Below are 23061 nucleotides of genomic sequence, written 5' to 3' on the forward strand. Positions count from 1 at the left end.
AGTGATTTTGTAGTTTCCTCACATAATATTGGGGCAAATGCAGTACCCACCTCCTAGTGGTAAGTGAGATAACACACATGAAGTGCTTAGCTCAGAATCTGGCATGTAGAAAGAGACCAGTGCCTATCACAGAGCTTTTCTCTGTTTTCTCTATACTGCTTTTAGATTCTCATTGTCCCACAATTCACTTATGTTCAATTTTTTTGAATCATTTTAATCTGTTTGATTTTGAATAGTTTCTATCGCTATGTCTTCAAATTCACTGATCTTTTTTTCTGCCAGGTCTAATTTGCTCTAACCCCATCCAGTGTATTTTTAATTTTAGGTATATTATTCATTCATCTCTAGAAATTCTATTTGCCTCCATCTTTATATTTTCCATTTCTTTCCTCATTGCATTCATGTATTCCTTCACATTCTGGAATATATGGAACATATTCATATATGTTTTAATGTCTTTGTCTGCTACTTCCGTCATGTCGCTCATTTCCGGGTCCATTTCTATGGATTAATTTTTATCCTATCTGTCGGTCATATTTTGCTACTTCTTCTCATGCCTGGTTATATTTTATTTGTTTGCCAGATGTGGCAAAATTAACTTTGTTGGGCACTCACTGTTGTATACTTTTAAATACTGCTGAGTTTTCTTTTGGACCACAGTTACGTTACTTGAAATTAATTTGGTCCTTTTCAGTCTCGACATTAAGCTTTTTTTTTTTTTTTAATTTTTATTTATTTTGTTTTCCCCCAAAGCCCCAGTAGATAGTCGAATGTCATAGCTGCACAGACTTCTAGTTGCTGTATGTGGGACGCGGCCTCAACATGGCCGGAGAAGCAGTGCGTTGGTGCACGCCCGGGATCCGAACCCGGGCCGCCAGCAGCGGAGCGTGCGCTCTTAACCGCTAAGCCACGGGGCCAGCCCGACATTAAGCTTTAATAGGATATGTCCAGAGAAACCTTATTCTAGGGTTTATTTAGCCTCACCACTAGAGCAATACTCTTCTGAGGATTCTACATGAGGCCCTGGCAGTACGAAGTGTTTACATACTGGCTGGTAAGAAAACAAACTATCCCTAGTTTTATGAGAGCCCTGGAGATTTTTTGGCCTATTACTTTCTGGTGGTTCTTTACCCATCCTTGGCTAGTGTCTACTCACATGGAGAGTGCTCAGCTCCAGAGTACAATGGACCCCCCCTCAGATCTCCAGGTTCGCTCACTCTCTTTCGTTCTCACTTTCTTTCTCTCTGAGCAACTCCTTCTTTTATGTTGCTCTGCTCCACAAATTGATGTCCCCAAACTCTGATTCTCTTTCCTCCACCCAGCAAGGCCCCAAGACTGTTTATGTCACCCTTCCCTGCACTGCTGACTGGAAACTACCTCTAGGCAGTAAGTTGGAGTAACTGGAGGGTTACCATGTTTGTTTCCCTTCTCTCCATGAGTGTAGTTCTTAGCTGCCTGTTGCCCAATATCTGAGAACTGTTGTTTCATATATTTTGTTGTTGTGTAATTTTCTAGTTGTGTAACTGGAAGGGTAAATTCAGTTTTTCTTATCCCATCATGGTCTAAAGTGGAAATTCTTATCACAGTGTTTTATACAAAATAATACTAAGAAATGTTTGTGATATTATTTTACTTAAATAGTTGGTGGTGAAAACACAACTAGTTGAATGTCTGAATTATTGATCTGGCATTTTCTTAACCTTCATGAACCTAAATTATTTGGCTTAAATTTCCTGTGGGAGAGACAGATGCAAGACCACTTGAAAGGAAAACCAGAAATGGAGATATGCAGGAGATGCTAGAGAGACACGTTTGGAAGTGAGTCAAAAAGAAAAAGTTTGGATAGATATAAAAGTTTCCCAGTTCACAAAATTCCCTATGTGTCCTCATTGTTTCATTAGTGTCTTAAGAAAAAAAAAAGGAAAATAAAGAAGCCTGATTTACTTGAGGTAAGAAAGAATACCTGCTGTAAGTTTCATTTTTCCCCTGAATGTCATAAGAAATTAAAAGTTTGGGCACATGGTTTTTGAGGTTTTGACGTTTTAAATCCTTTAGATACAACACTTATGAGTCTTCCAAAATGAACAGTGAACAAAGCAAATCCAAAGAAGATGCTCACCATGTTCTTTCTACTCTAGTTTATAATTTATGAGTATTTTTCTTTCTAGTTAAATTCTCAAGATTATAGCTTTATAACTTGTCAAATGCCAACCACAACTCTATTTCTCTTTCAAAACCTCAAACATAACAATATAGAAATAAAACCTAGTGAATAAAGAACATTTTAAAAATGGCACTGGAATACCACAAACTGCTATTCTCACTTTACATAGTGAGATATGCCGCCATGTTTAAATATAGCTCACTCACAAAGTAGACTAGAGCAATAAAGACAGATGACCACATAGTCATAGTTGCTGTTATTCAATCAAAAAATAAGATTTATGCCTCATAAATTTTTTAACTAGTAATTTATTATGGGTTAGGAAACCAGCTAACCAAACTTGTTGGAAAGGTATATAAAATAAAATTAAGGACTTTTTGTGCATGGATTTGGTGATCTCTGTTTTGATTGCTTGGGGCTTTTTATATTTTTGTTATTGTTTTCTTTCCATTTTATTTTTTATTTTTACCTTTGGATACCCTTTACCCATTTCTCCCACCCCCCCCACTCCCCGGCTCTGGCAACCACCAATCTGTTCTCTGTATCTATGAGCTTGCTGTTGTTGTTGTTTTTTAGATTCCACATATAAGAGAGATCATATGGTATTTGTCTCTCTCTGTATGACTTATTTCACTTAGAACTATGCCCTTGAGGTCCATCCACGTTGGAGTAAATGGCAAGATTTCATTCTTTTTTTATGGCTGAATAATATTCCATCATGTGTATTTCTTTAACAATTCATCCATTGATGGGCACTTAGGTTGTTTCCATATCTTGACTATTATAATAATGCTGCAATGAACATGGGGGTGCATATGTCTTTTGGGGTTAGTGTTTTTATTTTCTTTGGGTAAATACCCAGATATGGAATTACTGAATCATACAGTAGTTCTATTTTTAACATTTTGAGGAAACTCCATACTGTTTTCCATAGTGGTTGTATCAATATACGTTCCCACCAAGAGTGCACAAAGATTCCCTTTTCTCCACACCCTGGCCAGCAGTTGTTATTTCTTGTCTTTTTGATAGCCATTCTAACACATGTGAGGTGATATCTCATTGTGGTTTTGATTTGCATTTTCCTGATGATTAATGATTTTGAGCATCTTTTCATGTATGTGTTTGCTGTCTGTATGTCTTCTTTGGAAAAATGTCTATTCAGATCTTCCCATTTTTCAATTGGATTTTTTTTCCTATTGAGTTGTATGAGTTCTTTATATATTTTTGGTATTAGCTCCTTATCACATACATTATTTGCATATATTTTCTCCCATTCAGTAGGTTGCCTTTTCATTTTGTTGATGGTTTCCTTTGCTGTGCAGAAGCGTTTTAGTATGATGTAGTCCTACATATTTATTTTTGCCTTTGGTGTCAGATTCAAAAAATCATCACCAAGACTGAAGTAAAGGAGATTATATCCTATGTTTTATTCTAGGAGTTTTGTGGTTTCAGGTCTTATGCTCAAGTCTTTAGTCCATTTTGAGTTAATTTTTGCATATGGTGTAAGTGGTCAAATTTCATTTTTTTTTGCATGTGGCTGTCCAGTTTTCCCAATACCACTTATTGAAGAGACTGTCCCTTTCCCATTGTATATTCGTGACTCCTTTGTCATAAATTAATTGGCCATAGATGTGTGGGTTTATTTCTGGGCTCTCTGTTCTGTTCCATTGATTTGTGTGTCTGTTTTTATGCCAATACCATACTGTTTTAATTACCATAGCTTTGTAATATACTTTGAAATCAGGGAGCCTGATACCTCCACCTTTGTTCTTCTTTCTCAAGATTGTTTTGGCTATTTGAGTTTCTTTGTGATTCCATACAAATTTTAGGGTTATTTGTTATATTTCTTTGAAAAATGACATTGGAGTTATGACAGGGATTACAGTGAATCTGTAGACTGCTTTAGGTAGTATGGACATTTTAACAACATTTATTCTTCCAATCCCTGAGCATGGAATATCTTTCCATTTATTTGTGTCTCCTTCAATTTTTTTCATTAATATCTTGTAGTTTTCAGTATATAGGTCTTTCACCTCCTTGCTTAAATTAATTCACAGGTATTTTAGTCTTTCTGATGGAATTGTCTTCTTTATTTCACTTTTTGTTATTCCTAATAATTTTGATATGATATAAACATAAATATTGTAATAATGAATCACATAAATATATATTTCAATATATATGTATATAATATATAAATACATGAAAATATACAGATACTAAGGAAAAGTCAATTTACAATCATTCTGCCAGGAATATTGTACTCATGTGTTGCTTTAGCTAAATTCCAAATAATTCCAAGCAGCCTGCATTCTTTTCTATATATGATGGTGTACTGACATGTACTGCTTCTTTAATATTCCCTCATTAATAAAAGGAGCCTGCATGGGTAGAGACAGAGTGAAATCAACAGCTCCACAGAGATTCAAGATCAGGACTTTGCCAAGAGCCCCATGTTATGATGACCAGTTAAGTTACTCAGGCACAAACTGAATTTCAAGAGAATTTCTGTTACATCTCCCCATAGTACTCTGTATTTGATTTTCAGACAAGAATATAAGCCAGCGGCTAGCTATTCCCTTAAACACACCCTAAGAGGTATCCCTTTAAATCCATGCAGGAAATGCAGTCCTATAAATGCTGTTTTGTCCATTGATTACATTCAATTTTATAACTTTAATGGAACATTTACCAGTTAGTTTAATTAAATCATTCTAAACAATAACACCTCTAAATATAATGACTATATTTTTAAAAGTAAAAATAAAAGACAGCTCTTAAGGACAGGAACTTTCTGTATACTTTATGGTACTTAGTAACTTAAATGTACTTATTAATATACTGCTTTTCAAGAAAATAAAAGCAATTTTATTGAGCATTAATAAAAATTAAAATTTATGTGTCCGTATGTTGCAAAAAATAATCACATTCTGAGGTTTCTTGAATTTTCCAGTTTGACTCTAATGTAGCAATAGACCAATGTACTAACCAGTGTAGATAGTTAAAACTAACAAATGTAGATAGTTAAAAGTCTAATTTCCATCATTGTTTTGGTGAGTAGACATGGTTATATTTAGATCAAATTTTAAATAACTTAAATAAAAATATAAAAGATAGATATTACCTGTTTGATCGAGTGAATATAACGGTGAACTGACATACTAGAAAAGGGACTACCAAGAAAAATCATAAGAAAATTAAAAATACAAAGTTCACATCTTCATGTTTTGCTATTTTCAGTAAAAGATGACAACTTCAGTAGAAGTCATTTTGAAGAAGAATAGGAACATAAATAAATAAGCATGTATAACCTTTGATTATCGATTTGGGGAGATGTAAATAAACAGTATCGTTAGTACAACCACAAGTCTCCCATGCATAAAATGGATGTTGAGCAAAACCTGATTTGCTTGGGATTGAAAATAATTTTTTAAAAGACAATAAAAATGAAATCTACTTGAAATAAGATGCCTAAAGTCATAAAATGTTGCGCATAAAATAAAGAGGACATATAAATTATTTAAACAAAGAAAAAAATATAACGGAAAAGATCACTGATTTTTTTCTCTTTTGAATCTTTGGGAGTTTAACTATTGGGCTTTTATGCCAGCTCATGGCATCATTCAAGCTATTTCTCAAAAAATGTATATAACAAAATACGTTTATTCCATATCCAATGCAATTTCAAAATATATGAGCTCGTAAAAGTCAAATATTGTTAGTAATTTTGCAAATGATGACTTCTTTCATGGGAGTTTGCATATCAAGATATTTAAAATTAAAAAAAATTAGATTTGAATCCCCACTGTGCCACTTGCTAGCCATGAGACCTAGTGTTGGGCCAATGATGACATGAGATGACATCCATAAGGCACTTGATGTGGTGACTGGCACTAAGTAGCCCACAATAAAAAGTTGTGGTTGGATACCACTTATGGCAATCATTTCCAGGAAATATTATTTCATAATTTATTTTCATTACCTTTTCCTCTTTTCTGGATTCTATGTTTAGTCCAACTGTATTCCAAAATAGAATGCTAGTTGCGAGGGTTTTAAAATGAGAAAACTGTTCAAGAGAAAACAACATAACAATGTGTAACAACCTCAAAAATGTACTGAATCTTTATGATATGTTCATAGCTGCAAACACCAATAGATGTGCCAAGAGTAAGTCTTCCAATCCATGCTCTATAATTCCTGAGTAATCTTTGGTGGGAGCAAGGGGTGATGAGGGGGACTTGGGGGGTCCAGATCCATTCAATCTTCTGAATCTAATAGTCTGGGAGCCAGAAGATCAAACCAGCTTTATTGCAGACAAGCAATTCCTAACATCTGAAGAAACACAAAAGTTACCCATTGTGATTGTCTCATAATCTTTCAGCATTACTACTTTCTGTACAATTCAGTCACCATTTCCACAGGGATGGGTGCATCAAAAACACAGCTGCGTAAAGCAATATGGCTCTTCATCACTAATTACTAATTTTCCTTGCGAATCTCACGCTGTATATCAAGGAGTAATGAATGTTGTGGGATCAGTACCAATTAACGTGAACCTCTATTTTCTGAAAATCAAAGTTTATATACGAAATTTTATTCATCTATTGATATTACCCTAAATAGAAAGTACTACTAGTTATGTGCTTTGCATGTCTTTTCTTTTCAAAGCTTTTTGTAGGCAATTGAAGATTTGTTAAATAGAAAAAAACCTACACCCTCTCACCGCAAAGCAGAAACCATAAGATGTCTAGCTTTCTTCAAATTGTACTGAAGCGCTGGTAAAGCTTCCGAGAAACGGGCAATCACACACTTCGTTGGTGGGAGCCTAAATCAATAAAATATGTTTGGAAAGCAATTGAGAGGTATGTTTTTAAAATTCTAGTTATGTTTATATACTTGACATATTAAATCTACTTTTAATAATTTATTCTAAAATATAAATACAACGCTGACAAAACTTTTTGCCCAATATTTTTGTTAAATATTATTTGTAATAGTGACAAATCGAAAATAGCCGAAATTTTCAATAATAAAGTTATAGTTAGGTAACCTAAGGCATATCTACAGTAATAGGTTATATTACACCAAATACATGAAAACATACTATTAAAGAGTTTGTGTTGTTTAACTAGGAGGTAATATAATGTAAATTAAATGGCAGCTCCACCCCTAGGCTCTGGAGCAGGATCCTAACCCTAATTAGCTAGTTAGCTTGATGATGTTGAGTGGGTGGGTTACTTAACTTTTCTGTACCTCAGATTCCTCATCTGTAAAAGGAGGAAAATCATATGATTTACCTCAATGGGTTGTTGTGAGCAATGAACACAATATTGCATGTAAAGTGATTACAGCATGCCTGATGCAGAAACCACTCAATAATATTAGCTTTTACTACTATTTGTATAAAATTAGGACACTTAAATCTGTGTGTGATGTGAAAAGTACTTAGGAAATAAGACACATGAATTGCACTAATGTGTTAAAAGTAGTAACCTTTTAATGGTGAGTAAGGATTTTGTTCTTATTATGACTTTTGCTAGAACTTCTACACTTTTCTGTATTTACTGCTTTTTTATCTGAGAAAAAAGTAAGTTAATTTTTAATTATCATTTAAGAGTAAATAAAAAATAAATGTTTCTGAAAATTTTTGTGCACAACCTCTACTTATAAATCGGCAGCTCTGTGTCACCAGGAAAATGTCAACTGTATTGCTCAATCACAAATTAGAGCTATAGATTATATCAATCAAAAATTGTTAGATGCCAGTGTACTTCCAAGAGAAATGATAGAGAGACAATTTAATACTCTCAGATCTTCTCAATTAGTTCAATAGATCTTTCTCTCTCTCTCTCAACTGAAAATGTATGTCTTCATGGCTAGTCATCTAATATTCTACTTGCCATTGTTCAAAGACTACATTTCAAAACTAATCAGCATAAATGGAGGAGGAATTCAAGTATAAAATGCCTTGTTTCATTGAATATGTTTGTATTATAACATACCTTTTGCTATTCTATTTATCAGTGAATTTCTTCGTTCTTGGTCTTTGTCATTTTATATCTATTTCTAGTGTCATTTTTGAGAATATTAACCTCAACTGTATCTAGGGTTTCCAACTTAATTGGCCCACAGCAAGACCATTCACTGCAATTACCTTAACTAGTGTCAATAAGTAATCATTATAATTTCAGCATCAATGGCAACGTGAATAGGCATGAGCAAAAAGGTTTATAATAATACTTAATTTTCAGAATGCTGAGTTGTAAAAAAGTGGTTTCACAGAGAGAAAGCAATAGTATATATTACATGTACTGGGTTATTTTCTTTTTATTTTAATCCTTGCTCAGTGTATGTCATATTAATAGGGTTCAATTGATGTAATAAGTCTCAGTTCTACCCTGAAAACACACAGACACACACAAAACAAAGCATAATAATGCTAAGAATTCAAATTAGTGGAAGTCATAAGATCCTAGAAGTGATACTGATGTTGGTAAAGCTTACCCAATATCATGAGATGCATTCACTTTCACAGGCCTGCAGTCTCTTTCAGTAAAGAACAACTCCTAATGCACTAAATAACACTCTACTCACCTGACAGAACATCTTTCAAAATTGAGGACTATCTATTTTGATAAATAAGTAACATAGTTTACTCTTTTATGTTCCTTACTTCCTAACATGGAGCTGTTCTGAGAAAAATTTGGTCAATTTTATTTTTATTTCTAAAGATGCTTATTTACCTCTCTTTTGTGTATGACTATCACCATTGTTGAAGTAAATTCTTGCCATGTGGTGAGAGAGAAAGGGGAGACATTTCCATGAGTTCAGTAATAAGGACACTGACAGAAGATAGCTGTAGAACAAAACCAAGCAAAAAGTCAAGGCAAATCCGGGATAATAGATGAGAATTCCAGTGGGTATCCGGAAGTTCCAGTCTACAGGGAGCATGGAGCCTAAACCTGGTGAACACAAAGGAGGAGCATTCATATAGGAGTTGTACATTGGTAAAGCAGCTTAGCGGGAACCAGGAGACACCAGGCTGGATGGCAAGCAGAATAAAACAGGCTGTAGGAATATTAAGAAAAAATTGTTTTTAATTCAAAGTTTATATAAAAATTAAAAAATAGTAAGGGTACTATAACCAGCAGCAGGAACAAGAAGGTAGGGTAATAATCTGAAACTTAACCTGGAAATCTTTTGTCTAGAGGATAAGCAACTCAGGAAAATAATCGAAATAGTCATCGTGGTTATTAGCAGGCAAGAATAACTTGTTTCTTAGTCAAGCTTTTAACCCAACTAATGTTTTCTAATACAGTATCTGTTAGAGTAAGAATTAACCCCAAAGTTTATACAATTAATGGTCTGAAAGTAGAAGTAAAAATTAAACACACTAAAAAAAACGATTTTCAGTCTGGTGAGATCGTGGTCCACATGTGTGTTATTCAAGAATATGATTTTCCGAGGCAAACATTCATAAAATCAAATCTTTGCCAGACCTTTTGCCATCAGGGAGACTATGGGAACATACATTTCACCAAAACTCAGTTTTCTGATCTCCAGAGGAGGATAAGAATTGCTATCTCATATAATATTGGAAGACTGGAGATAATATATAAAATACTTGGTACATAACCAATGCTTCATAAATGATAGTTATTTTATTAATATTAAAATCAGAGAAAATTCTTACATACATAATTTAAGCAGTAGTATATGGCTTTTTAAAAACTGCAAAATTTTACTTTTTATTTAATTTTAGCCTTCTTAGGATGATATATTATAGGGATCTGATTCCTTCTTTTTGATTCTGTATATGAATTGCCAACTGTCTTTATCTATATTTCTTAAAAAGCTCATGTTTCTCCACTGACCTTCAAAGCCACTGCTGCCACAAATGAGCTTTCTCTGGTTGTATAGGTCTGTTTCTTGGTACTACATTTTATTCTATTGATCAATTTGTTTATTCCTGTTTTAATACCACAATGTCTTAATTTCTTTTTCTTTTTTAATTTTTTGTTTATTGCAGTAACATTGGTTTATAACATTGTAAAAATTTCAGGTGTACATCATTGTACTTCTATTCCTGCATAGATTACATCATGTTCACCACCAAAATACTAATTACAACCCATCACCACACATATGTACCTAATTATCCCTTTCACCCTCCTCCCTCCCCCCTTCCCCTCTGGTAACCAGCAATCCAATCTCTGTCCCTATGTGTTTGTTTATTGTTGTTATTATCTACTACTTAATGAAGGAAATCATATGGTATTTGACCTTCTCCCTCTGACTTATTTCACTTTGCATTATACCCTCAATGTCCATCCACGTTGTCACAAATGGCTGGATTTCATCGTTTCTTATGGCTGAGTAGTAGTCCATTGTGTATATATACCACATCTTCTTTATCCATTCATCCCTTGATGGGCACTTAGGTTGCTTCCAAGTCTTGGCTATTGTGAATAACGCTGTAATGAACACAGGGGTGCATGTACCTTTGCAAATTGGTGTTTTCAAGTTCTTTGGATAAATACCCAACAGTGGAATAGCTGGATCATATGGTAGTTCTATCCTTGCTTTTTTGAGGAATCTCCATACTGTTTTCCATAGTGGCTGCACCAGTTTGCACTCCCACCAGCAGTGTATGAGAGTTCTCTTCTCTCCACATCCTCTTCAACACATGTTGTTTCCTGTCTTGTTAATTATAGCCATTCTGACGGGCGTGAGGTGATATCTCATTGTAGTTTTGATTTGCATTTCCCTGATAGATAGTGATTTTGAACATCTTTTCATGTGTCTGTTGGCCATCTGTATATCTTCTTTGGAGAAATGTCTGTTCAGGTCTTTTGCCCATTTTTTAATTGGGTTGGTGGTTTTGTTGTTGTTGAGATACATGAGTTCTTTATATATTTTGGAGATTAACCCCTTATCAGATGTATGGTTTGCAAATATCTTCTCCCAATTGTTAGGTTGTCTTTTCGTTTTGTTGATGGTTTCCTTTGCTGTGCAGAAGCATTTTAGTTTGATGTAGTTCCATTTGTTTATTTTTTCTATTGTTTCTCTTGCCCAGTCAGATGTGGTGTTTGAAAAGATGTTGCTAAGACCGATGTCGAAGAGTGTACTGCCTATGTTTTCTTCTAGAAGTTTCATAGTTTCAGGTCTTACATTCAAGTCTTTAATCCATTTGGAGTTAATTTTTGTGTATGGTGTAAGGTAAGGGTCTACTTTCATTTTTTTGCATGTGGCTATCCAGTTTTCCCAACACCATTTGTTGAAGAGACTTTCTTTTCCCCATTGTATGTTCTTGGCTCTTTTGTCAAAGATTAGCTGTCCATAGATGTGTGGGTTTATTTCTGGGCTTTCGATTCTATTCCATTGATCTGTGTGTCTGTTTTTGTGCCAGTACCATGCTGTTTTGGTTACTATAGCTTTGTAGTATATTTTGAAATCAGGGAGTGTGATACCTCCAGCTTTGTTCTTTTTTCTCAGGATTCCTTTAGCTATTCGGGGTCTTTTGTTGTTCCATATAAATTTTAGGATTCTTTGTTCTATTTCTGTGAAAAATGTTGTTGGAACTTTGATAGGGATTGCATTGAATCTATAGATGGCTTTAGGAAGTATGGACATCTTAACTATGTTAATTCTTCCAATCCAAGAGCACGGAATATCTTTCCATTTCTTTGTGTCTTCTTCAATTTCTTTCAGAAATGTTTTATAGTTTTCAGTGTACAGATCTTTCACCTCTTTGGTTAAGTTTATTCCTAGGTATTTTATTCTTTTTGTTGCAATTGTAAATGGGATGGTATTCTTAATTTCTCTTTCTGCTACTTCGTTGTTAGTGTACAGAAATGCAACTGATTTTTGTATGTTGATTTTGTATCCTGCAACTTTACCATATTTGTTTATTACTTCTAAAAGTTTTCTGGTGGATTCTTTAGGATTTTCTATATATAAAATCATGTCATCTGCAAATAGTGACAGTTTCACTTCTTCCTTTCCAATTTGGATCCCTTTTATTTCTTTCTCTTGCCTGATTGCTCTGGCTAGGACTTCCAATACTATGTTAAATAGGAGTGGTGACAGTGGGCATCCTTGTCTGGTTCCTGTTCTTAGAGGGATAGCTTTCAGTTTTTCACCATTGAGGATGATATTAGCTGTGGGTTTCTCATATATGGTCTTTATTATGGTGAGGTACTTTCCTTCTATACCCATTTTATTCAGAGTTTTTATCATAAATGGATGCTGGATCTTGTCAAATGCTTTCTCTGCCTCTATTGAGATGATCATGTGATTTTTGTTCTTCATTTTATTAATGTGGTGTATTATGTTGATTGATTTGCGAATGTTAAACCATCCCTGCATACCTGGAATAAATCCCACTTGATCGTGGTGTATAATCTTTTTAATGTATTGTTGTATGCAATTTGCTAGTATTTTGTTGAGGATTTTCGCATCGATGTTCATCAGTGATATTGGCCTGTAATTTTCTTTTTTTGTGTTGTCCTTGTCTGGTTTTGGTGTCAGGGTAATGTCAGCTTCGTAGAATGAGTTAGGGAGCTTCCCCCTCTCCTCAATTTTTTGGAATAGTTTGAGAAGGATAGGTATTAAGTCTTCTTTGAATGTTTGGTAGAATTCACCAGGGAAGCCGTCTGGTCCTGGACTTTTATTTTTGGGGAGGTTTGTGATTACTGTTTTGATCTCCTTACTGGTGATTGGTCTATTCAAATTCTCTACTTCTTCTTGATCCAGTTTTGGAAGGTTGTATGATTCTAAGACTTTATCCATTTCTTCCAGATTGTTGAATTGGATGGCATATAGCTTTTCATAGTATTGTCTTATAATCTTTTGTATTTCTGAGGTGTCTGTTGTAACCTCTCCTCTTTCATTTCTGATTTTACTTATTTGTGCCTTCTCTCTTTTTTTTCTTGGTGAGTCTAGCTAAAGGTTTGTCAATTTTGTTGATCTTTTCAAAGAACCAGCTCTTGGTTTTATTAATTTTTTCTATTGTTTTTTTGGTATCTATTTCATTAATTTCTGCTCTGATTTTTATTATTTCCCTTCTTCTACTGATTTTGGGCTTTGTTTGTTGTGCTTTTTCCAGTTCCTTTAGGTGCATTGTTAGATTGTTTATTTGAGATTTTTCTTTTTTGTTGAGATAGGCCTGTATCGCTATAAACTTCCCTCTTAGAACCGCTTTTGCTGTATCCCATAAATTCTGGCATGTCGTATTTTCATTTTCATTTGTCTCCAGGTATTTTTTGATTTCTTCTTTGATTTCTTCGTTAACCCAGTCGTTGTTCAGTAGCATTTTGTTTAATCTCCATGTATTTGTGGCTTTTCTGATTTTCTTCCTATAGTTGATTTCTAGTTTCATACCGTTGTGGTCAGAAAAGATGCTTGGTATTATTTCAATCTTCTTAAATTTATGGAGACTTGTTTTGTGGCATAATATGTGATCAATCCTGGAGAATGTTCCATGTGCATTTGAAAAGAACGTGTATTCTTCGGTTTTTGGATGGAATGCTCTGTATATATCTACTAGGTCCTTCTGTTCTAAGGTGTCGTTTAAGGCCAATGTTTCCTTATTGATCTTCTGTTTGGATGATCTATCCGTTGGTGTAAGTGGAGTGTTAAAGTCCCCTACTATTATTGTGTTACTGTCTATTTCTGTTTTTATGTCTGTTAATAATTGCTTTATATATTTAGGTGCACCTACATTGGGTGTGTAGATATTTACAAGTGTTATATCCTCTTGTTGGATTGTTCCCTTGATCATTATGTAATGCCCTTCTTTGTCTCTTTTTACAGTTTTTGTTTGAAAGTCTATTTTGTCTGATATGAGTACTGCTACCCTAGCTTTCTTTTCATTGCCGTTTGCATGGAGTATCTTTTTCCATCCCTTCACTTTCAGTTTGTGAGTGTCTTTAGGTCTGAAGTGTGTCTCTTGTATGCAGCATATATATGGGTCTTGTTTTTTTATCCAGTCAGCCACCCTATGCCTTTTAATTGGAGCATTTAGTCCATTGACGTTTAAAGTAGCTATTGATAGGTATGTACTTACTGCCATTTTTTAACTTTTTTTTTTTTTTTTCTCAGTGTTGTAGTAGTCCTTCTCTGTTCCTTACTTCTTCTATACAGAATTGATGGTCACTTTAGTTTGACCTCTGTCTGAAAGCTGTACTCTTTAACTCCCCTCCTCCCTCCTTTTATGTTTTTGATATCATATCTAACCTCTTTGTTGTGCATTTGTATCCATTACGTTCTAATCATGGAAATAGATAATTTTTCCTATTTGTGGTCTTCTCTTTTCCCCTTAAATCAGTCCCTTTAACATTTCTTGTAGCACTGGTTTCTTGGTGACAAACTCCTTTAATTTTTGCTTGTCTGGGAAAATTTTGATCTCTCCTTCCATTTTGAATGATAACCTTGCTGGGTAGAGTATTCTTGGCTGTAAGTTTTTTTCTTTTAGCACTTTAAATATATCGTGCCATTCTCTTCTAGCCTGTAAGGTTTCTGCTGAGAAGTCAGCTGATAGTCTTATGGGGTTTCCTTTGTATGTAACTTGACATTCCTTGCGGCTTTTAGGATTCTCTCTTTATCTTTAATTCTGGACATTTTGATTATGATGTGTCTTGGTGTGGGCCTCTTTGGGTTTATCTTGTTTGGGGCTCTCTGTGCCTCCTGTACCTGGATGTCTGTTTCCTTCCTTAGGTTAGGGAAGTTTTCATCTATTATTTCTTGAAATAGATTCTCTGCCCCCTTGTCTCGCTCTTCTCCTTCCGGGACACCTATAACACGGATGTTAGTGCGCTTGATGTTGTCCCAGAGGTCCCTTAGACTGTCCTCACTCTTTTTAATTCTTTTCTCTTTTACCTGTGTTCACCTTAGGTAATTTCTTCTAGTCTTTCTTCCAGCTCACAGATCCGTTCTTCTGTATCCTCTACTCTGCTTTTGAGTCCCTCTAATGAATTTTTCATTTCCAGTATTGTATTCTTCATTTCTGATTGGTTCTTTTTTATATCTTCCATTTCTTTGTTGACATTCTCACTGAGTTCATCTATTCTTCTCCCCAGATCAGTGAGCAGCCTTAACACTCTTAGTTTGAACTCTCTGTCGGGTAGGTTGCTCATTTCTGTTTCACTTAGTTCCTTTTCTGGGGTTTTGTCCTGTTCCCTTACTTGGAATGTATTCTTTTGCCTCCTCATTTTGCCTCTTTCCCTGTGCTTGTGTCTATGTATTAGGTAGGTCAGCTACGTCTCCTGCTCTTGGATAGGTGACCTTATGTAAGTGATGCCTTAGGAGGCTTCCAGTGTGCTTCCCTCAGTTCTCAATGTTCCAGAGGTGACCCCTATGTGGGCTACGTGTGTCCTTCTATTGTGGCCTGTTAGCTCTCCCTATAGCCGCCCAGGGAGCCTGAGTTATGCTCCTGGCCAGCTGTTGTAATGCTCAGCTGTTTGTAGTTGTTGTGGGCCCTTCAGTCTCTTTATCAGGTGTGGGGAGCCCCAGCACAGTTGGCTGTAAGTTCTAATACCACATTTGTGTTGCACTATTTCTTTTAACTGAGTAGGCCCCCAGCGTGGCAGGTTGTTAGGCTCAGGGCCTTACAATTGCTGTAAGCCTCTAGCCTATTAGGTCTCTTGTCAGCTCTCTGAGGATTGCAGCTTGGTGGGGCTGGCCTCAGGCACAGGAGCACCCAATTGTTTCAGGCTTTGGAAGGTGGAGCAAACCTCCTATGTGGGTCTTTGAGATGCACAAGTCTTCTGCAGCTGACAAGCCCTGTTGCCCACAGGTCCACACACACAGTCAACACAGTCCTGCCCCGTGTGAGCACCCTGACCTCCCCAGGCGGACCCAGTCTCTCCACGGCGGGAGCCCCCACACTCTGCCACCACCCCACACTCTCCACCCGCTCCTTGTGCACACCCTGCCCCGCTCAAGTCGGCTCAGTTGCCAGGCTGCAGAGCATCCAGTCACCAATCTATGCAGGCCCACAAGTTGCCTGAGGGCTTGTTGTTGGGTGGGGCCAGTCTCTAGGGTGGGCTGCCTGCCCTGGCTGAGCTGGATTAAATTGGTGCTCTAGCGGGTGGAGCAGACCCTGGGCTAGCAGGCCTCAGGGAGAACTCCAATGGCTGGCGTCTGTGTCAGCACACCCACACCAGGCCACAACAATGGCCACCGCCAATGTCCCAGTCCCTGGAGAGGTCTCACCCCTCACCGAGATGCACTCAGGGCCTATTAGGTGAGTCTCTTGTCACCCCAGCACTGTGCACCTTTCTTTCTGGTGATTTTAGGATGCTTTCTGGAATGGGTGAGTTTGTGCGCGGGCCCTTTAAGAGCCAGTTTTAGTTTCTTTGTGAACCGGGTTTTCTGAGGGTGCTACCCAATGCTTTAGTAGCAGCAAAGTCAGATATTATGCCGCTGGTGTCGATTGTGCTGGGTCCACAAAACGCCCACAGCGGGGGTGCTCCCCGGCTCAGGGCCCCGCGCCTCCAGGGAGGCTGAGTACCTGTGAGCTGCTCCCGGCGGCCGTGACACTGGCGGCTTGTGGAGGCGGCGTTTTTCCTCTCCGGAAGGGAGTCTCTGCCTCTTCCACCCCAGTTAGGATTGTCCGTTGTTGCAGGAGTTCCTCTTATCCAGTTTTCAGTTCTGTCTCAGGGGTAATTTTTCCACGAGTAGTTGTAAATTGGCTGTGTCCACGGGAGGAGGTGAGTTCAGAGTCTGCCTACACCGCCATCTTGACTCCCTAATTTCTTATGCTTTATAATAAATGTTGAAATATAATAGAGGAATTCATACCCTTGGTACTTAAAAAATCTTTTTTCTAAGGTAAATTTGACTATACTTTTTTTAAAAAAATTGTTTTTTTTGCATCTTCAAATGAACCAGGGTTTTTCAACTAAGGATATTTTGTCCTCCAAGGGACATTCGGCAAAACCTGAAGCCATTTTTTGTTGTCACTATTGGAAGGTCACTGGTGGTATATAGGAGGTAAAGGTCAAAGATGTTGCTAAACATCTTACAAAGCATGGGACAGCCACAGAAGACAAAGAATTATCTGGCCTCAAATGTCAATAGTGCTGACTTTGAGAAATCCTGTATTATGGAATTGGTGGCCCTTAGTTTGTGCTCACTTAGCACCTAGTTCTTCTGAATTATATTTATTAGACTGTTGTTTCTCCCATAAAGGGCTTCGAGAGAGAAAGAGAGGGCATGATAGCAAGAGAACAAGAAAGAAGCCTGAATATTTTTGGACCTGAGTCTCTAAAGCGACACCCCATCACTTTTTACCATTTTCTATTTATTAGACTCAAGTTACTAGGCTAAGATCATACATGTGAGAAGGGAATTACATAAGGCCATGAATATCAGCAAGTTAAGATCATTGGGGGCCATTTTATAGGTTGTCTACCACAATCTTCTCTCTCTTCTTTAATCATTCAATCCCTCCCTCATACAAAATACACTCAGTTTCCATAGGTCCTCTGAATCTCATCCCATTATAGCATCAGCTCAAAGTCCAGAATCTCACCATCTAAATCAGACTCAAGTGTAGATAAGTCTCCTTAGGTGTCATTCTTAAGCCCTCAGGTGTAGTCCTCACATCACTGGGAGAAGACATGTGGAAGTTTGTGCCTGGTTTCTCCTGGACCCTGCCTTTTCTTTGCTCATATGTCTTTTCTCTTTGCTGATTTTAATCTTTATCCTTTCACTATAATAAACTGTAACTGTGAGTACAACAGCCTTTTCTGAGTCCCGTGAGTCCTTTTAGTGAATCATCCAACCTGAAGATAGTCTTGGGGACCCTCACTACCCACTCTCAGCACTTTGCTTGCAAGTCTCCTTAGCTATATCACCCAATTCATTATGTACATTTCCTACTTTTCATGTTCCTGAAGTAGATACTGTTGCTAAGCTTTCTACCACTCCATAACAAGTATGTCCACTTCTCAAGTTTCTAATAACATGTTCCTCATTTCCTTTTTTTTTTTCTCTTTTTTGTGAGGAAGATCAGTCCTGAATTAACATCCTTGCTAACCCTCCTCTTTTTGCTGAGGAAGACAGGATCTGAGCTTACATCTGTTGCCAATCCTCCTCCTTTTATTTTCCCCAAAGCCCCAGTAGATAGTTGTATGTCATGGTTGCACATTCTTCTAGTTGCTGTATGTGGGATGCAGCCTCAGCATGGCCAGAGAAGCGGTGAGTCGGTGCGCGCCCAGAATGTAAACCTGGGCTGTCAGTAACGGAGCGCGCACACTTAACCGCTAAGCCACGGGGCCGGCCCCCTCATTTCCTTTTGAGTCCTTCCTGGAAAGATTCTCAACCTCCAGATTTGTACTAACTGTCTTTTAATAAAGACAATTTAGGATTTCTCTAACTACCCTGAAACTCCTTCCAGCCTCTACCCACTACCAGCCTCCTAAGCTACCTCACATATTTAGCTATTTGTTAGATCATCACCCCGCTCCCAGTACCAAAATCTGTATTAGTTATCTAAATGAATTTTTCCAAAACTTAATGGCTTGAAACAACAAACATTTTTTTATCTCATAGTTTCAGTGGGTCAGAAACCCAAGCATAGCTTAACAAAGGTCCTCTGGCTCAGAGTTTTTCATAAGGTTACATTCTAGGTTTTGGTTGGAGCTGCAGCCTTCTTAAGTCTTAACTTGTATACAGAATGTGCTCTAAGGTCACTCACATGGTTGTTGGCAAGCCTCAGATCCTCATTGGCTGTTGGCCAGAGACATCAGTTCCTTGCCATGTGGGCCGCTCCATAGGGCTACTCAAATACAGATTCTTGTTTCTCCCAGAATGAGGGCTAATAGAGAGAGAGCAAGAGAAAGTAAGCAAGAGTGAGAGAGAAAGAGAGAGACAGAGACAGAAAAAGAATAAGAAATGGAAAGAAAGGGAGAGCAAGACAGAAGCCAGAGTCATTTTGTAACCTAAATTTAGAAGTGACAGCTCATCACATTTGCTGTATCCTATTCACTAGAAAGAAGTCATTAGGCCCAGCCCATACTCAGTGGGAGAAAATTACACAAAGCTGTGTATACCAGGAAGCAGAAATCAATGGAGCCATCTACCACATCTAACTAGACCAGCAAAAATAAAAAGAGACATAATTACTAATATCAGGAATGAGAAAGTATCATTTCTTTTTTTTTTTTTTAAAGATTTTATTTTTATTTATTTTTTCCCCCCAACGCCCCAGTAGATAGTTGTGTGTCACAGCTGCACATCCTTCTAGTTGCTGTATGTGGGACGCGGCCCCAGCATGGCCGGAGAAGCAGCGCGTCGGTGCGAGCCCGGGATCCGAACCCGGGTCGCCAGCAGTGGAGCGCGCTCACTTAACCACTAAGCCACGGGGCCGGCCCCGTCATTTCTATAGATATAAAGTGATAATAAGAGAATACTATCAAGAAACTTATGACAATACATTTAACAACAAATTCCTTGAAAGACACAAACTACCAAAGCTCCTTGTTATTGGTTTTCTATTGTTGCATAACAAATTACCACAAATTTGGCTACTTACCATTTATTAGCTCACATCTTGTAGGTCAGAAATCTAGGCAGGCATAGCTAGGTTCTCTGATTAGGCACTCATAAAACCAAAATCAAGATATTGGCCTGGCTGAGCTCTTATATGTAGATTCTGGGGAAGGACCTACTTTCAAGTTCATTTATGTTGTTGACGTAACACAGTTTCTTGCAGTTGTAAGACTGAGGTTCCCACTTCCTTTCTGATTGTCAGTCAGAGGCAGCTCTCAGCTCAAACTGCTCTCTGGTCCTTGTTCATGGCCTGTCCATCTTCGATCCAGCAGTGGCACCTTGACTCCTATTCGTACTTTAATCTCTTTGATTTTCCCTTCTACTGCCAGCTGGAGAAAACTCTCTGCCTTTAAAAGAATTATGTGGTTAGTGTAGGTCTGTGCCCTCTTTTAATTAAGTAAAAGTCTTAAGTAACCTTAATTAAGTAAACTTAATTACATCTGCAAAATCTCTTTTGCCACGTAACATAGCCTAATCATGGGCATGATATCTCATCAATTCACAGTTTCAAGTGTTAGTCTGGGACTCTTGAGGTGGCCATTTTAAAATCCTTTCTGTCATACTAACTTAAGATGAAACAGACAACATGGATAGCCTTGTATCTATTAAATAAATTAAACTTAGATTCAAAAACCTTCCCATAAAGAAAACACTAGGCTCAGACGGCTCCACTGATGAATTCTGTCAAATTCTTAAGAAAGACACTATACTAAACCTATACAAACACTTCTAGAAAACTGAAAAAGAGGGAATATGTCCCAATTCATTCTTTGAGGCCAGATATCAAAACAAAAGACATTAAAAGAAAAAAGTATACAGTAATAACTCTCATGAACATTGATGCAAAAAATTATAAATGTAATTTTAAAAAATCGAATCAAACAATATATAAAAACGATAATATATCCTAAGTGGTGCTTATCCCTGAAATATAAGGTTGGTTTAACATTTGAAAATCAATCAGTGTAATTCATTCTATTAACAAACTGAAAGAAAGCCCTTATGATCATTTCAGTAGACACAGAAAAAGCATTTCACAAAATTCAACAGCCATTCTTGATTAAAAGAAAAAAGTGGGGACAGAAGAAAACCCGTCAATCTGATAAAGGTTACTTAGGAAAATTCTAGAGCTCACATCATATTTAATGGTGAAAGCCTGAATTCTTTCCTCCGGTGATCAAGAGCAAGTCAGCAATGTCTGCTCTCTCCTATGCAACGTTGTACTGAAGGTTCCAGCCACTGCAACCAGGCAAGAAGAAGGAAAAAAAGGGCATCCAGACTGGAAATGAAAAACCAAAATTATCTTTATTCCTAAATGATATGTTTGTCTATGTAAAAAGTCCAATGGAATCTTCAAAAAAATACCCTACTAGAACTAATAACTGAATATAGCAAGGTTGCTGGATAAAATGCCAATAAAGAAACATCCGTTGTATGTCTATATACTAGTAATGAACATTTATAATACCATTAAAATATGAAATACTTAGAAATAGATCTGACTTCATGTAAAAGAACAGTACAGTGGTACTAACAAAATGTTGCTGAGAGATTTAAAGACCTAAAAAATTGGAAAGATACACATCATTCATGTATCTAAAGATTCAATAATATTAAGATTTCATTTCTTCCCAAATTTATCTATATACATATTCACCCTAATAAAAAATCACAGCAGTCTATTTAGTAAAACTTTACAAGATAATTCATAGGGAAATACAAAGGATGTAAAATAGATAAAAAAAAATCTTTGAAAAACAAATATGAAGAACTAAAGCTGTCTGCTTTCAAGACTTGTTTCAAAGCTCCAGGAATCAAGATGGTGCGGTGTATGGGCAAAAACAAACCAATAGAACAGAAAATAATGGCTAGAAATAGACCCTTACATATAAGGACAACTGATTTTTGAAAAAGGTACAGAAATATTTCAGCAGAGAAAGAATAAAGTCTTAAACAAATGGTGCTGGAATAATCGCACATCTACACACACTTACACACAAACACACAGAAAGAAAGTTAAGAAACAACTGTGATTTGTATCACATACCATATTCAAAAATTAACTCAAAATGGTTCACAGATCTAAATATAAAATGATAAAATCCATAACAGAAAACATAGGAGAAAATCCAAGTTAGTAAAGATTTCTTAAACACAATACCAAAAGCATGGTCCTTAAAAGAACAAATTTACAAATTAAATTTTATCAAAACTTAAAATACATGCTCTGTTAGGGACACTGTTAAAGAAATGAAACGATAAGCTAAAGATTAGAATAAAATGTTTTTAAAACTTATATCTGATAAAAACAATGTATCTAGAATATATAAAGAATACTCAAAACTTAATAATAAAATAATAGCTGACAATTAAAAATTTGCAAAAGATTTGGAAACGTCACCAAAGGACATATACAGTTGCAAATAAGTACATGAAGATCCTCTCAACACTATTAGTCACTAGGGAAATACAACTTAAAACCACAATGAGATACCACTACACATTTAGTAGAATATGTAAAATTTTAAATATCTGACTGCACCAAGTGTTTCTGAGAATGTGGAGGGACTGGAACTTCTATACAGTATTGGTAGGAACAGAAAATGGTACAACCATTTTGGAAAACAGTTTGACAGTTTCTTAAAAGTTAAACATAAACATACCATATTATCTCCCCATCCCACTCCAACATATTTACTAAGAGAAATAAAAGCACATGTCCATCTAAAGACTTGTACACAAATATTAACAGCAGCTTTACTGGTAATTGACAAAATCTGGTAACAACTCAAATGTCCATTGACGGGTGAATGGATAAACAAAGAATTATACCCATATAATGGAATACTATTCAGCACTAAAAAGGAATAAATTACTGAAACATGTTAGTACATGTATAAATTTCAAAATAATTATGCCAAGAGAGAGAATAAAGACAGAAAAGAGTGCACATTCTATGATTCCATTTATACGACATAACAGGATATACTCGTTAATGCACAGTGAAGCTTATCAATGGTTGTATGTGAAAATAAGGGATACAAGAGGTGGCCTGAAGGGATTACAAAGGTACATGATAAAAATTTGGGGGCTGCTGGATATGTTCATCATCTTGTTTGTGGTGTTGGTGTCATGGGTATTTATTTATTTCAAACTTATTAAATTGTACACTTTAAAGACGGTATCCCTCATTTTACTGTGCTTTGCTTTATTGTGCTTTGCAGATACTGCGTTTTTTACAAATTGAAGGTTTTTGGCAACCCTGCATCAAGCAAGTCTATCAGTGCGATTTTTCCAACAGTATTTGCTCACTTTGTGTCTCTGTGTCACATTTTGGTAAT

Source organism: Ceratotherium simum, chromosome 2 (genome assembly GCF_057802395.1).
Source record: "Ceratotherium simum simum isolate JZ-2026a chromosome 2, ASM5780239v1, whole genome shotgun sequence".
Taxonomy (NCBI): Eukaryota; Metazoa; Chordata; class Mammalia; order Perissodactyla; family Rhinocerotidae; genus Ceratotherium; species Ceratotherium simum.